This window comes from Macrobrachium rosenbergii, chromosome 23 (assembly GCF_040412425.1).
Source record: "Macrobrachium rosenbergii isolate ZJJX-2024 chromosome 23, ASM4041242v1, whole genome shotgun sequence".
Taxonomy (NCBI): domain Eukaryota; kingdom Metazoa; phylum Arthropoda; class Malacostraca; order Decapoda; family Palaemonidae; genus Macrobrachium; species Macrobrachium rosenbergii.
In genome coordinates, this window is record NC_089763.1 from 39,214,704 (window position 1) to 39,230,499 (window position 15,796).

A 15,796-nucleotide genomic window follows, 5' to 3' on the forward strand; every position below is an offset into this window, starting at 1 on the left:
AGCTTCCTGACTGAGCAGCATACATTCCCTTAGCCATACTCTGCGTCAGTGATCCTGGTATTTATAACACCAGGTAATTCACAATCAGTCAGTAAATAATTAAATCACGTTTTAGGGGTCTCCTTCACATTTCCAAAGATTCTGGTGAAATAAAAAAAAACGACAGTCAACCAGCTTGATCACGCAAGAACTGAAATGATGAAAAAAAGGCTTTGCCGTTGAATGTCTCTGCACCCTCACACTGGACTAAAAATAATTATTCTGTACACTTTTTTTTATCAAACGCAGTCCAAAATGACCATTAATTTGCTGGGGTAACATGCACTGAATAATTAGAAAAACTACATCAAAAGAGTTTGATTTGATTTATGAAAGTATGATCTGACGACCTGGCAATGGAATTATAGGTTTTAGTACCGTCTAATATTTTTGTCCATTTTATCCGAGAATGGAATATTTAATTGGAAACTGAAGTCCCATTATTATTATTATTATTATTATTATTATTATTATTATTATTAACTGGCTTTGCTTTCTTGACACCTTTCAACTTCAAAGGCAAAATAAACCACTGTATATATTTTATGGAATTTCCGAAGTTTCAGAGTAGCGGCAGAAAATCTACATGTGCCCTTGACGGCCTAATATATGCAAATCGCTTTGACATGCTGAGAGAGAGAGAGAGAGAGAGAGAGAGAGAGAGAGAGAGAGAGAGAGAGAGAGAGAGAGAGAGAGAGCCAAAGCACACAAAGCTTTTTTTTTCTTCCTAGAAGGCTGAATTTAAACAAAAAGTCAAATAGTGTAACCTCCAAAAATGCCAAGTACAATTGACCATGGAGTTCATTTAAAGTTGACATTTGATTGATCAGTGAGTAATAAAAACTGGCTGATATTCTTTTGTTCAATATTATTACAGACCATACTTTCTACTTCCCTTGTACCGCATCAATAATACAGTAATTACTAACGAACACTGTCGCCTTTACTTTTACGCAAATATATAAGGCGCAATTTCCCACTACACACTTACCCCAAGATTTGCGACCAAATATGCCCAAAGACTTTTCTCTCTCTCTCTCTCTCTCTCTCTCTCTCTCTCTCTCTCTCTCTCTCTCTCTCTCCTACAGTAGCGTAGATTACCTGTTTGTCTCCCCGGTTTCGTTTAAGAAATCTTTTAAAAAAGCTCAAATTCCTTTCTATTTAATCCATATTAAACTTCCGGATTCACTGAAGATAAAAAAGCTCAAATTTCTTTCTATCTAATCCATATTAAACTTCCGGATTCACTGAAGTTTTAACAACTTTTTACACTTTCCACAAGGAAATTATTTTAAAATTAATTTCGCTAACCTCCATAATCCTCTGAAACGAATTCAGTCCTGCAGGGACGAAACTTTCAGTATAATTTGGTTAATTTAATCTTTATCTTTGGCAAAACCGTTCACGAACCACGACCTTGAAAACAACCACTTTAACAAACTATTTCTGCTGCCTTCCTGTTAACAGTTTTGACTTTCAATTTATGCTCGTCTGTGATTCGAAAAAAATTCCAAGATAAAATAAAAATCTTACGTGCCAGAATTACAATCGTCTGAAACAAAATTCCGATGGAAAACGGTCGACACCAAAATTACATAACAAAAATATCAAACCCGAGAAGCCAGACTGAACACAATTTTGGGTACAATTCCAAGCAACTATGCATATCCATAAGAATTCGAAAGTAACATTTTCCGATAGTAATTAAAAAGTCTATTTATTTTTTAATAAAACCCTGAAGACTATATCCATATATCCAAAATATGTCAGCTTTTAAAAATCGCCTTTTCATGCAAAAGGAGATACAAAGTGTTTTTGATAAGTTATGAACAGTAAAACTCCGCTGACTTTGCTGACGTCATTGGATAATTCATGCTAAATGAAAATTTTCATATAAACTGTTGAAGAAAATGGGCATGCTCTATGGGTTTAAAAACGATTATATCCTTTCTAACCCACTTCAAAAGTTTAGAAGTGACGCACCTTACAGACCTGGATGCCATGACCTAAGTGTTTCAGCAGAGATTTTTGGGTTCCTACGTCGACGACCTGCAAAGAAGGAAAACACTTCCTTAGATTTGCTTGCTGATTTTCTGCAACGAAAAATGCTCAGCAGCAAAGCTGAAAAATGTCCGTTTCAATATTTACTGACTATCAGGGAATACTGCTGCTTAAACTTGAAAATTGAATAATCAGTTTTTTTTCTACTGTCTTCTTGTTCAGGAATAATGCACTTTTCAATTTCCACTATTTTCCATACCTGGAAAATGTATTTTTCATTTTCAAATGTACCTTCCCTCAAGGGAAAATGCTCTATGGTAGAAATTAAAATTCCGATTTATTTCCGCATTATATCAGTAAGCAAAATTTGACTAGACGGTTATTTTCAAGTTACAACTCGTATCTTTTCTTGATCGAAAAATGCTCCTAGATACGACAAAAGATAATTTCCACTTCGTCATCATCGCATTCAACGCCGTGCGAGGCAAAGGGCCTCTGTGAAATTCCACCGTTCACGTCTTCAATGTGCTTTCATTTCCACTGATCTCCAGCCACCCGTCTCAGTACTCCAGCTGACACTATCACTCACTATTCTCCTCAATCCCGGGATGGGCGAAGGGCATTGTCCATGCAATCACACTTCCCCACCACCATTAACTCATCTACATATGGAACATCCGTAATATCCCTTAGAGCATAATTTCAACTCATTGTAAGTTAAATCATCTTTGTTGCAATTAAATTGTTAGAACTGAAACATGTATTTTTGTGGCATTACATTCAATAATGTGATAATGTTACTTGCGAGGAAACCGGTAATCTAATCTTCTAATCGTTAGTGACCCTCTCCTGTCCAGCTTTGGAATTCGCCCTTTCCATGCTATTCAACATTTCAACAACCTTCTCTCGTAAAAAAAACAAAAAACAACAACAACAACAACACTAGTACATTGTTGTAGCCCAGACCCCTGCCTATATATCCTTTTGATGAACGATAATCAAATCACCGAAAAAAGTCACCAATGTACAAACTGACATCGCAGTTCAAGTATATTCCGAATGGTTTGCAAGAAAAAAATATTCATTACCTTAGATAACACAAGGTAACAAAACGGCATTACATGTCCGTAATCTGATTACACTACATACGCGTTAAAATAACTTTAAAATGGCTTTAACTATGCTGTGAAATAAAAATTTAATCATTCAGTTACTTTGACTGAGGTACTGACAACATCCTTTCGCAATCAACTTGGTACACATTTGAACTGTGTTGGCAGTGCGTACAAACCGGTCAGTCTAAATGTGAATCAAAGTTCTGCTTGCTTCATTACTTCCATTATTTAAAGCATCTTAAGTGAATTTTTCTGAATTCATAACATCTTCCCTTTATCAGGCATAGGCATATGGTTTCACCTCCCGTAAGACTTCGCTTACACTTACATACATTATTGTACCTGACAACAACGGGAGATAATGTTTTAAGAATGTTAAGAAAAAACAAAAACGGTGGAACTTTAATTTTAAATGTAATCTTAGCACTCCTCAAATTCTTGTTAGGAAAAAAGAAACTAAAAGGGACTAATGTTTTCTTTTCTTTTGCTTAAACCAACTGATAAGACACATTTCTGGCACCGGTGACCTTTGAAGCCATGTCGCTAGTTTTCAGAAATTAAACAAATCTTGTGTGATGTCGCCTCATTTCAGTAAAAGAAAAAAGTATATCAACTGGTTCCATACTGCCCCAGCTAAACAAAGTAGTCAAGCCCCTCTCTCTCTCTCTCTCTCTCTGGGAATTACTGCGAGAGAGTAGGTAATTTAATCTCCTTTGAGATTTGAAACTTGGGATCTTCCACTTTTGCTGTAACTCGATTGTGCGTCAGAGAGAGAGAGAGAGAGAGAGAGAGAGAGAGAGAGAGAGAGAGAGAGAGAGAGAGAGAGAGAGAGAGAGAGAACACGAATGAATTCTCCACGAGTCAAAAACTTCAAAAGCGTCTCTTCCCAAAGAATAACAAACAGCAAGACCCAGAAGTATTTGTACCTGTCACGACACTTGATGTCATTCTCACCCATCCCGGCTGGTCGTCAAAGTTGGCCTGTGAAATGACAAGACTATTCTTGCATACGAAAGGGAGAACAGGGAATCCGTCAAGATGTACGTTTGTTTGTTCTTTACGTGTATTCGCGCACACTTCAGCCCAGTGGATAGGATGCTGGTATCCATGGTTATATATATATATAACGAGTTCGATTCCCGAGCGAGGCAAACGCTTTGGGCGTGTTAATGTCATCAAAACATTAATCGTATTAAATTACTTCACAAATTGCTAGTCAGCTGTATGACCTAAGCTTTAGTTAAATGGTTAAAGCGCCATCCAAGTTTTAACGTTTAATATGTTAAAAAAATTATCAAGTCGTTTTTTTGGCTTGATATGAAAGAACATTGTTGGGAAGGATGGACAGAAAAAAAAGGGTCATTCAAGTTTAACATCCAACACCCCCAAATAAGTATAGCCAAGATACCTTGTTTTGTGATAAACTGCCATAAAAATATACATATACATATATATGTTATACATACTTATACATATATATATATATATACAAATACATACATATATATACATATATATACACATACACTTATATACATATATATATATATACATGGGTACAAGATCACAACTGCCTTAGCTCTAGCACTAAATGTGCATGACAGATAGATCGCGCATAGATACAAAGAGGATTCAGCAGATTGTGTGAACGTGGTAGAGGTTCTTTTACGAGTCAACCCTGTTAATATAATATACATACATACATACATATATATACACGTATATATAATATACATATGTATATTATATATATGTATATGTAAATATATATTATATATATAATGAAAAAACATAGCATGAGCATATTTCCCTAGCCGTTTCTGTTCTATAATTCTCCCTCCCCTCATATCTTAGGTACCGTACCATGTGCACTCACTCGGAACGGGATCTTATTCTGTCAAACTGGAGTTATAAGCAGCTAAGGTGTTTAAATTTTCGAAGAAAACAAAAACAATTTTTTTTACAGGGGGAATATTTGTGATACCCCATGAATAGAGATATAGGTACTTCTTAAATGTGGGTAAGAAAGAAATGTGTTTGGGAATAAGTCACGAGTATCGAGAAGGGGGGTGATGGGGATAGAGGGTTTATATAAGAAGGGACTACACACTTACACACTACTTCTCCCTTCTTAGGGATGAATAAGCCTATTAAATTGTCAGCTCCATCGGCCTTCGCAGGTCTGAAAGAAATTTCACTTAAAAATCTGCTCTACTAAATAAAAGGAAAAAATGGGGGGAAAAATAACGGGAGGGGAGGATTTAGGGAGAAAAATTAAGAGTGAGGGAAAGCCACACGTCAGGATTTCCTGCTTCCTCTTCGAGGAGACTCGACGCAGGTAACTTCGACCGGACGGGCAACACCTGTATGAATAAGCAATGAAAGACAGGTGTTCATTTACGATGCAATAAGAACACACGCTTTTTCCATTAAACACGTTTAACGACCGGTTCAACTGTGAAGGTGATTTAACGATTTACAATTTTTTTCCACATAAATTTTAAGTCGGAGTATCGATTTCCACGTTCATTACCGACTGTCTATAAACACTGGCTTTTGAATTCACTTGTGAAAAACTGAAGACTTGTTTTTTCCAACAAAAAATGTTAAGGAATGGATTCTCATAAGTCTGTTTCTCAAGAGATCTGATGAAATACAGAATCAGCTAAAAGCTTATTTCCAATTGTCATAAATACAAATTTCTATAGCAAAGAGCAATCCCAATAAACATGTTTCCATTTGCAATAACATTGCGGAAAATGTAAGCCTTTCCGAAATCCACAATGACTAACTTTCCCTGTTTAGCGCATTCACACACATTCCAATATATGTATATGTATATGTGTATATATATATATATATATATATATATATATATATATATATATATATATATATATATATATATGTATATATATATATATATATATATATATATATATATATATATATATATATATATATATATATATATATATATATATATATATATATATATATAATATATATATATATATATATATATATATATATATATATATATATATATATATATATATATATATATACTGTATATATTATATATATATATATATATATAATATATATATATATATATATATATATATATATATATATATATATATATATATATATATATATATATATATATATATATATATATATATATATATATATATATATATATATATATATATATATATATATATATATATATACATACAAAAATCAAACTCACTCTCTCTCTCTCTCTCTCTCTCTCTCTCTCTCTCTCTCTCTCTCTCTCTCTCTCTCTCTCTCTCTCTCTCTCTCAGATACACGACTGCAAGAAGTTATGAAAGGAAATACTGCAGATATGTAATTATAGTAAATTCATAATAAACTCTGTTACATGGTAACATTCCTCACAATAAATAAAGCACCACCACTTTGTCAAAGCTGTCTAACACATTTTCGTTAAAATAAAACATACCCGAAATGAAAAGCAAAGTTCTAGTCGAAAGCAATTACTGACAAAATTATCACACCTTCGCCATGTTTTTTTCCCTCGCACTCCGTTCGAATACATATATCACATCGGCGCTACGTCCATTTCATATCCTTTCCCATCGCATGTTTCCATAAGGTACACGAGGAACGTAACCGGAAATCCAATTTTCCCCTCGAAATACGGTTTCATTGGAAAGTCACCTGCTGTGACGGGCTCGCGCATGAAATGTGCTCCAAGCCATGAAAATCCTGACGTCATACGAGCCGGTGAGGTTAACTATACTGTCATGGCGCCGATTCCTCTCAAACTTACGAATGCAACGATTTTGGACTCTCTCTATCTGGTCCTTTGATTGACATTCCTTCAATGATTTGGTCGAGCTTGGTAGGGTTATAAACAATTTCTAACAAGACAAAATATTTGCAATACATTGAGTGCTTCTGAGTCTCTCTCTCTCTCTCTCTCTCTCTCTCTCTCTCTCTCTCAAACATACACAAGCGCAATTGTTGTTGCCGGATTAAACAAGCACTATATATTGATAAGGGCTCTTGCTCCTAGAGCAGGCCGTAACACAGAAATACCTCTGAACGATGAAGTTTGAATATCATACACCAAAATCATGGTTTATTATAAGGCAGTTTTATCTATGAAACTTTGGTAAAGGTAATCTTACTACTAATATATACTGTATATATATATATATATATATATATATATATATATATATATATATATATATATATATATATATATATATATATATATAATTTTTATATATATTAGTTAAGACTTTTGTGGCATACACCAAGGTTTATATTTCTATATTTTTTTCACCTATAAGACTCATGTGTGATAAATTAATTTCCGAGGAATGATCATCCAAAGCCTTCATGATTTCAATGTACAGAGACACTTTACTTTAACTGCACGCGATTTAATGACAGTAGTGGCTTTCTCGAGAAAAAAAAAAAAAGAAGTCTAAACAAAACTTCTGTTCTGAGAATGACTTGCCAAAATCACATTAGTAACTAGAGCAAACCGTCTTCACTCGGAGCAAAAAAAGTGTGTTTGGATTTTGTTTCTGGGAAGAAAGTGGGGTTTGATTATGTTGTATTGGAAAAATTGGATTTTGATTATGTTTGCTGGGCTAAAAGTGGCTTTTGATTACGTTTTAGGGAAAATTGGTTTTGGTTTGTTCATTGGGAAAAAGTGGCCTTTGATTATATTTATTGGAAAAACAGATTTTTATCACATTTATATTGGGATAAAAGTGAATTTTGACTACATTTATTGGGAGAAAAAGTGGAGTTTTGATTGTTTACTTTGGGCAGCCCTAATCATCTCTGTCTCAGCATACGAAGTCAGTAAATTACCAAAGCATTTCCACCCACATTCATCAAAAGCAACACAGATTTTAATGAAGAAAGCGCCAGGCACACGGTGCAGTAATTAAAGCTGTACCAGCCAAACAGGAACTACGAATTAGTAGTCACAGCACTCAAGCGTGAATATTGTGCATGTCGTAATTCTGTATTCAGGATCCACTGCCAAAAAATAGCGTCTTTCCATTAACAGATAAAACGATATTCAATATTATGATGACGAATAACACCACCAATGCAATATCCAAGAACGCACTTATTAAACAGTGTTGGTTAACGGTTCGAAAATCTATAACTTACGAGAATATTAGATCTACAATCATCCATCTTCCGATGGCAGTTTGTTAATCCAACGCTTCAAGGGGATAAAAATATAAAAGCAAAAGTTGGGGGGGGGGGAAGAAATAGATTGTGGTCCGGCCCCAATAGGAAGCTACAGAGCTTTCCAGCAAAAAAGGGAAGTTATAACATAAGAGAAGTAGAACAGATTGACATAGTCCAAAGCTAATGGTAAATGTTTCACTAATAGCTGAAACAATGGTAATATTCAACGATTGGAAGTAAATGATATAAACCAATACGAAAAGACATGCATCATATTTAATATAACCAGAAATACAATATTTCGGTATGTCGATGGAAATAGTTCACCAAACTACTATTATTGGCAAGATGGGTTGACAGAAAAAAAAAAAATAGGTCGTGCGACTGGTTTAAAAATCCTTTCTACTTTCTGATTATTCTTAACTCTTGGTGCATGGAAATGAAGTGTGCTCTTACCCGTATAAAGGCAGGACAAAAATCTGCAATTTGGAACATTTAAAAATGCAAAATTTATGGCTAATATAAATTTTATATTTTCAACAACTTCATTTGATAAGTAGCCACATGTAAGACGTACCCTCCTGTATATTGCAAAACTTTATTTACTATTGGTATCGAGGGAAAGATCTGAACTATGCTCCCCCACCTCACCTGCAGAACGAAATGGCATTTACTTGTCGTAGGCTAAAACAAAATCCAAATTCAATTTCCAATACACCAAGTCCCTAGATAAAAAAAGGAAAATCTAGGACAAAATTGTTAACAGCTGACTATATCAAATTCTGAATAAAAATGTCATGTGCAACTGGTTTACATTTTCTTTTTCTCTTTTTGAGGGGCAGGTACCGCTCCACCCTCACAAAACTCTGATATTAAATAAACCAACATGAAATTTTATCTTAGGCAATAACAAAATTCTATGCCTCCGTTATACTGAAATGCCGCCATTTACTGAAATCTACGGCTTACATCACCGCCTTTAGTTTCTCTCAGAAGGATGTGTTGGTTTCTGCTATCCGCCTACTACTACTATTCTTATATATACAGACTGCTCGGCGCATGCGCTTCGTACGGGATGTGAACGAAGTTCTTGATTTCCCTGATACTGAACTACCCGACTTATCAGGTCTCTTCCATCGTCTTGCCACTGAATCAAGGATTAGACCCCTCTGCACGAAAAAGGGGAGAAATTTAAATCAAATTACATTTTCCCTAACTGGATAATGTGTTATCTCTTAAACAATTCACTTCTTTTCTCTAGATAAAAACGAGCGCGCGCGCGTGTTTGTGTGTAATATTCCTAATCTTTCTTGTTGACAAAGATTACGTTATATCTTGCATGCTGAAAAACAAACAGATTTAGGAGTTACACCGACGACTGCTCCTGATGCCGCTGAAGTCTAGAACGTGGGGGTAAACACAGAAATGGAGGGAGCGTTTCATAAAATGTATGGAGCCTGATATCAACATTTAATTAACCGGCTAAAACAACAACTACAAAAAATTACGAGTTAATCTACGCAGGACTACGAATCTCTAAATAAAGGCTCAGCTTATGCACACACACGTGGATGCGTGTGCGTGTGCGCGCGCACGCGTATGTAATTTTCCCCGTGGTTCAGTGAACAGACTTTTACGCAATGCAACACTTTTATTCCATTTTAGTCAATATCCATAAATCATTTACGGGCTAATTTCCCAAATTTCCCATAAGAGCTTTCAAAAAACTGTAGCCGACGAATGATTAATTGCCAGCAGGAATTCACATGCTGAAATATTTTTCGTTAAACTGCTTGCCGCCATCAAAAAGAGATTACAAATTCCATTTCCAAAATCAGACGTTACCTCCTGGTTAGGTTTATGTTAACGTTGTCTACTTACTCTCACTATAAATTTTCTGCCCATTCCTCCTCTAAATACGCACAGACACGATCGGAGACGAAGCTGCTGTAAGGTGGGAGACAGGGAAAAAGAGAATCCCTTTAAATCTATCTCGATTAATATTGTGCTTAGAAAAAAAACTTAATTCAAATGGTGGAAAACGGAAGAGGTAGATCTGTATAAATGTATATGCAAGCATATATACCAACACAAAAAAATAAAATAACAGTTTCAGAGCCATCGCCAAACACAGTCACTCTTGAGGTGACAACGAAAAGAAATTCAAAGAAAAACGAAACACCAACACACAAAAATTTTTAAGACAAAATTGGTTCGAAACCGCTAAGTTCTCTTGAGAGTACAAGAAACTTTTCAAGGAACGCTTACAATGCATACGTGATCAAGAAGATACCGATGGTACTCGTTTTTTGCTGTTTAGGCTTTCAATTAGTTGAAGATGTACATTATAAAAAAAATGGTTTTAAAGCCAAAAACAAAAATAAACCTTGCTACGCTGTGTTATTTTATTATTATTATTATTATTATTATTATTATTATTATTATTATTATTATTTGACACCCGATTCTTAAGGACCAGGCAGACAGGAAAGTGCCTCAGTGATAGCCTACACATAACGAAACAAAGACCACACAACTAAGAGGAATAATAAAATTTCAGGTGACAAAGATAAAATTACTCTCGAGTCAATTGAGCTTTGGCATTCACAGCAATATGCACTAAACAGCTAACAATTAAGATAACAGAAAGCATGAGCCTGAGTGTTACACTGAACAAGGTAATTCAAGACCCAAAGGAAAGGTCATCGTACAGAGAGAGAGAGAGAGAGAGAGAGAGAGAGAGAGAGAGAGAGAGAGAGAGAGAGAGAGAGAGAGAGAGAGAGAGAGAGAGAGAGAATGAATTTGCAACCTATTTATGCCCAGAAAGCGAGGCCCCGCAAATGCAAAAAGCTTTCAATGCAGACTGCTTTACGAGAAGTTCTTTGTGCAACAAGTGCAATACTGCAAAGTATATTTTCCCGAGAGAGCACCGGATCTCCTCAGCCTTCACGACAACGGTTTACGAGCATGGCTGGAAAAAGGGAACAGAAATAAAATCTATCCTTGTAGGTAAGCTCCAACGCATGAACTGCGCGTATAGGAGCAAGCACTCATACTTTACATAAACCTCACACCATCATTTGCACAAGAGCACAACCACGTGCGTGCGCGCAACACGCACACACACATACACAACACATAATTACATTTCATCTCATGAAAGTTAATAAAAGAAAAGTATTAAGAAAAGTTCAACTTTACTCCTTAGGAATATATAGCAGATATATGTATCATCCTCAATGTGTTTGTTCGGAGGCCGCAAACCTCCGCCAAGCCTGTGCAATCCAAGTGTGAACAGGCTGCTTCTCAGACATTGTTGACATTCGTTTCTAGACCAAAATCTAGTCACTGACGCATGAACTCTGGTCTTGTATATGTGAGCAGTCAGCTGGTCCTTTTCGCTCTGACTGAAGTCACCAAAACTTTCGCTCGGCTCTACGGTTTTTGTTAATTCCTTATTAGGGGATTCAAACTGAATTCCTTGAGAGCAACGAAATTCATTAAGGAAAGTACAGAAACTTAAAAACAATCGAGCTTTAATTAAAACTGCAACCGTTGCGAAAGGAGAACGATTAGGGAAGTGAGTTTAGTTCTGAAAGACGTCACTACTGAAACATAAGAGGGATCTCTAAAAAAACCATTGTTGAAAGGGTGCTGGAAGATAAGGGAATTTGATGAAGCGTGAAGGTGCTGAGGAAGCCAAAAAAATATATGATTAATGACGAAAGATAATTACTGTCTGATGAGGAGTTTCCAATCAGTATGAAGTAAAAAATACTCCCCATGTAATTTCATCGTCATATTCTCAAGTTTTTGGCATGTATCAAATTCGAAGGGGGTCTTACAGAGTTGTCTATAGATTTCTAAAAATATCAAAATCTATTACAGAGGATATTATGGTTAAAACAAGAATTCAAACAGAGCTTCACTAAATTATCTTGCAAAAGGTGTTATAAAAAAATATAGATAATACTCCACTGCTATAGTTCTGACTCAAAAGTTAACTTTTTTTTTTTATTTAGAAGTCATTCAAATGAAAGTTTCGTGCTTATAACAAGTGAACTTCAGTATTTTTTTTCTGCAACGAGAGAGAGAGAGAGAGAGAGAGAGAGAGAGAGACCTATGGTAAAAGTAAAAAGTCAAGGAGAGAATAACACGCAGCCCGGTTTTATAAAAATGGATGGGCAGAGAGAAGGGCCATAAATATTTAAAACAGATGTGAACACTTATGTATGGAATACATACATAACAAATGCACGCCTACGCCTAAATGTGCGAGTCCACGCCCATCAAAAGTAGTCAGACTGAGGACCCTTCCTGGATACATTTTACTTAAACGTCAAGTATGTAGAAGCAAGAAAAAACAGAGGAAGAATAAAACTAGTCCTCTAAAGTGAAGCTCGTATACATGATGAAACATTACTATTCAGTAATTCCAAATGACTGGGTGCAACAGAATTCCGAAATAAAAAATAACTTTCACTTCAAGAACGAAAGAACAATGCAATTTAATCTTATATATCTACGCAAAATGAAAAGCTATTATCCTGCCACACTGAAGACTACGGTTAAAAGGTATTACAGGTAAAGACACATTAACAAATGAGTCAGATGTCATAATCCGTTTTTCCCCCAAATTGTTGTAATATTTAAATATACAATATATAAAAAATCAAATGTGGTTAAAAAAAAACAAATACATTACAACACATCGTCTCCCACGAGAAGGCAGAAAAGATGAATTTCCACAATCAAAATATCTGAGATGGATTAGGAAGTAGGAGATCCTAATGCTCTTCTCTCTTCCCTAGCTCTTCTCTCTTCCCTAGCTCTCCTTAGGAAGGAGAGAGAGAGAGAGAGAGAGAGAGAGAGAGAGAGAGAGAGAGAGAGAGAGAGAGAGATACTATAAAATGGAAGGTAAGGATAAGAGCTAAAAGCTGTGTGTGTGTGTGAGAGAGAGAGAGAGAGAGAGAGAGAGAGAGAGAGAGAGAGAGAGAGAGATACTATAAAATGGAAGGTAAGGATAAGAGCTAAAAGCAGTGTGTGTGTGTGTGTGTGTGTGTGAGAGAGAGAGAGAGAGAGAGAGAGAGAGAGAGAGAGAGAGAGAGAGAGAGAGAGAGAGAGAGAGAGAGCATACTAGGAAATGGAAGGAAAGGATAAGAGCTGAAAGCAATGAGAGAGAGAGTGAGTTAAGAAAAATCAAATAAAAAAGAAACAAAGTAACTGGCAGGAAAGGGAAGAGAAAGCTTCTTCGAAAAAATAAAAAATGACGACACGAAAGAGATATACTAATAGCTTTGCTGGGTCACACGGTACGTGAGAGATAGCTTTTTTTTTCCCTCCGAGTATCAGTTTGCCCTTAGGCCTACCTTCGTATGATACAAGTTTATGCCTTTGCTCGGCGCAGCGCATCATCCCTATAATAGAGAGAGAGAGAGAGAGAGAGAGAGAGAGAGAGAGAGAGAGAGAGAGAGAGAGAGAGAGAGAATTTACTTAGGTTTTTGATAATAGCTTATTGTTAATATAATAGTGCTTCAAGAATATTTAGGAATTGATATACACTATGTATGTGTATAATGTTTTGCGAATGTGTGTGTGTGTGTGTGTGTGTGTGTGTGTGTGTGTGTGTGAGAGAGAGAGAGAGAGAGAGAGAGAGAGAGAGAGAGAGAGAGAGAGTTTACTCTGGTCTCTGATAATAGCCCTTTGTTAATACAACAGTGCTCAAAGAATACCCTAAGAAACAGGAGAGTAGCGCCTGCCCTATGAGCCTACAGAGGCCCAGGAGGACTTTAACTAAGAATATTTAAGAATTAATATATAGTGCGTGTGTGGGTAATATTTTAAAAATGTATGAGAGAGAGAGAGAGAGAGAGAGAGAGAGAGAGAGAGAGAGAGAGAGAGAAGAGAATTTACTTAGGTCACTGATATAGCCAATTGTTAAAATAATACTGCTTTAGAAATATTTAGGAATTGATATACAGTATGTTTGTGAGCAATATTTTGCGAATGTGTGTGTGAGAGAGAGAGAGAGAGAGAGAGAGAGAGAGAGAGAGAGAGAGAGAGAGAGAGAGAATTTACCCAAGTCTTTGATAATAGTCTTTTTTTAATATAACAGTGCTCAAAAGGCATTTAGGAACTGGCATTATGAAATATTTTGCGAATGTGACAGAAAATAATCCCCAGTCCCATCTGTGCACAAAGAGAATTCTTCCGGCAAACATTTAATTTTCCTCTTACAAAAAAAGAGCCCTCCGTCAAAGGGAATACTGTTACCAGAACTCTATCCAGAATTTGTTATTAAACTTCTGGCACAGTCGTAATTTCCGACAGACAACGAAAACCGAAACTACTTCCTTACCATCAACCGAATCGGAAATTTCATGTGGTATGGATCACATCTACTGTATGTGATGAATTCAGTATTTTTAAAAACATTGCTTTTACTACCACATAAACAAACCTAAAACATTTACAGACGGGGCAAGTATGGTGAGGTACCCTGGATGGTTGAATAGAAATAGGAATATAGAATTTAGGCCAAGGGACATGCGCTGGGACCTATGAGGTCATTCAGCGCTGAAAGGGAAACGGAGAGAAAAAGGCCTGAAGGCGTGACAGGAGGATAACTTCACAATAGCACTGTTAAACAATGGTTAGGAGAGGTTAGAAAGTGAGATGGAAGAAAGATAATATGAACTTAGGTAAAATAAAGGGAATGGATGGTTTAATATCCTGGAAATGCGAATAATGATATAAATACTTAAGCAGAATATATGTACACTTGCTCGTGTTTGCACTATCCACGTTCAACCCCGGCCTGATGCCAAGTCAACCCAAATGTGAATGGGTTCCTGGGTTCCAATGTTAGTTAGAGGTAAGAGATGGCATGGGCTAGCGGCCTCATTCTTAAAATAGATTTGGTAAGAAATGGAAGACTGCACTTCTAGGACTGTAAGGGCGATGGAAAATGGAAGAGAATTCCAAAGCTAGCAATGGAGGAGGGAAAAAAAGATTTCTTTAGAGTAAATGGGGAAGATATGGCTTGTCGGGTGATGTGCCAGGCTGAGAGTATGGATGGGTGGGGGAAGGGAAGAGAGTCCGAGTTCTGAAATTCAATGGAGAGGAACACTGGCCAAAATAATAGATGCAGAAAAGAGCAGTGAAGTAACAACAGAGAGAAACCAGAAAAGCCGTCAAGTAGAGACCATTTTATTAAGATTTCGTCTTCGATTTAATCATAACCAGGATCAAGGCAAAAGGAGGAGTTCCAAGAATTTGAAGGAAACGTTTGATCTCCATGCATTTTCTTGATGTTTATTATGAATGTGAGAGAGAGAGAGAGAGAGAGAGAGAGAGAGAGAGAGAGAGAGAGAGAGAGAGAGAGAGAGAGAGAGAGAGAGAAAATTTTTATCATTTGACAGAAA

The 15,796-nt window shown here is 36.1% G+C and overlaps 1 protein-coding gene across 7 annotated transcripts in view; it reads right to left on the reverse strand.

Annotated features, from left to right (window-relative positions):
* Positions 1 to 15,796, reverse strand: part of LOC136851529 (ras-related protein rapA) — a 678,490-nt gene that overhangs the window by 26,521 nt on the left and 636,173 nt on the right. For 5 of the 7 annotated variants that reach the window (XM_067125763.1, XM_067125765.1, XM_067125759.1 and 2 more), the window contains one exon: positions 2,023 to 2,088. The exons of the other annotated variants lie outside the window; for them this stretch is intronic. The gene's annotated coding sequence lies outside the window, so the exon portion shown is untranslated. The remainder of the gene's footprint in view (positions 1 to 2,022; positions 2,089 to 15,796) is intronic. 7 annotated transcript variants of the gene reach the window in all.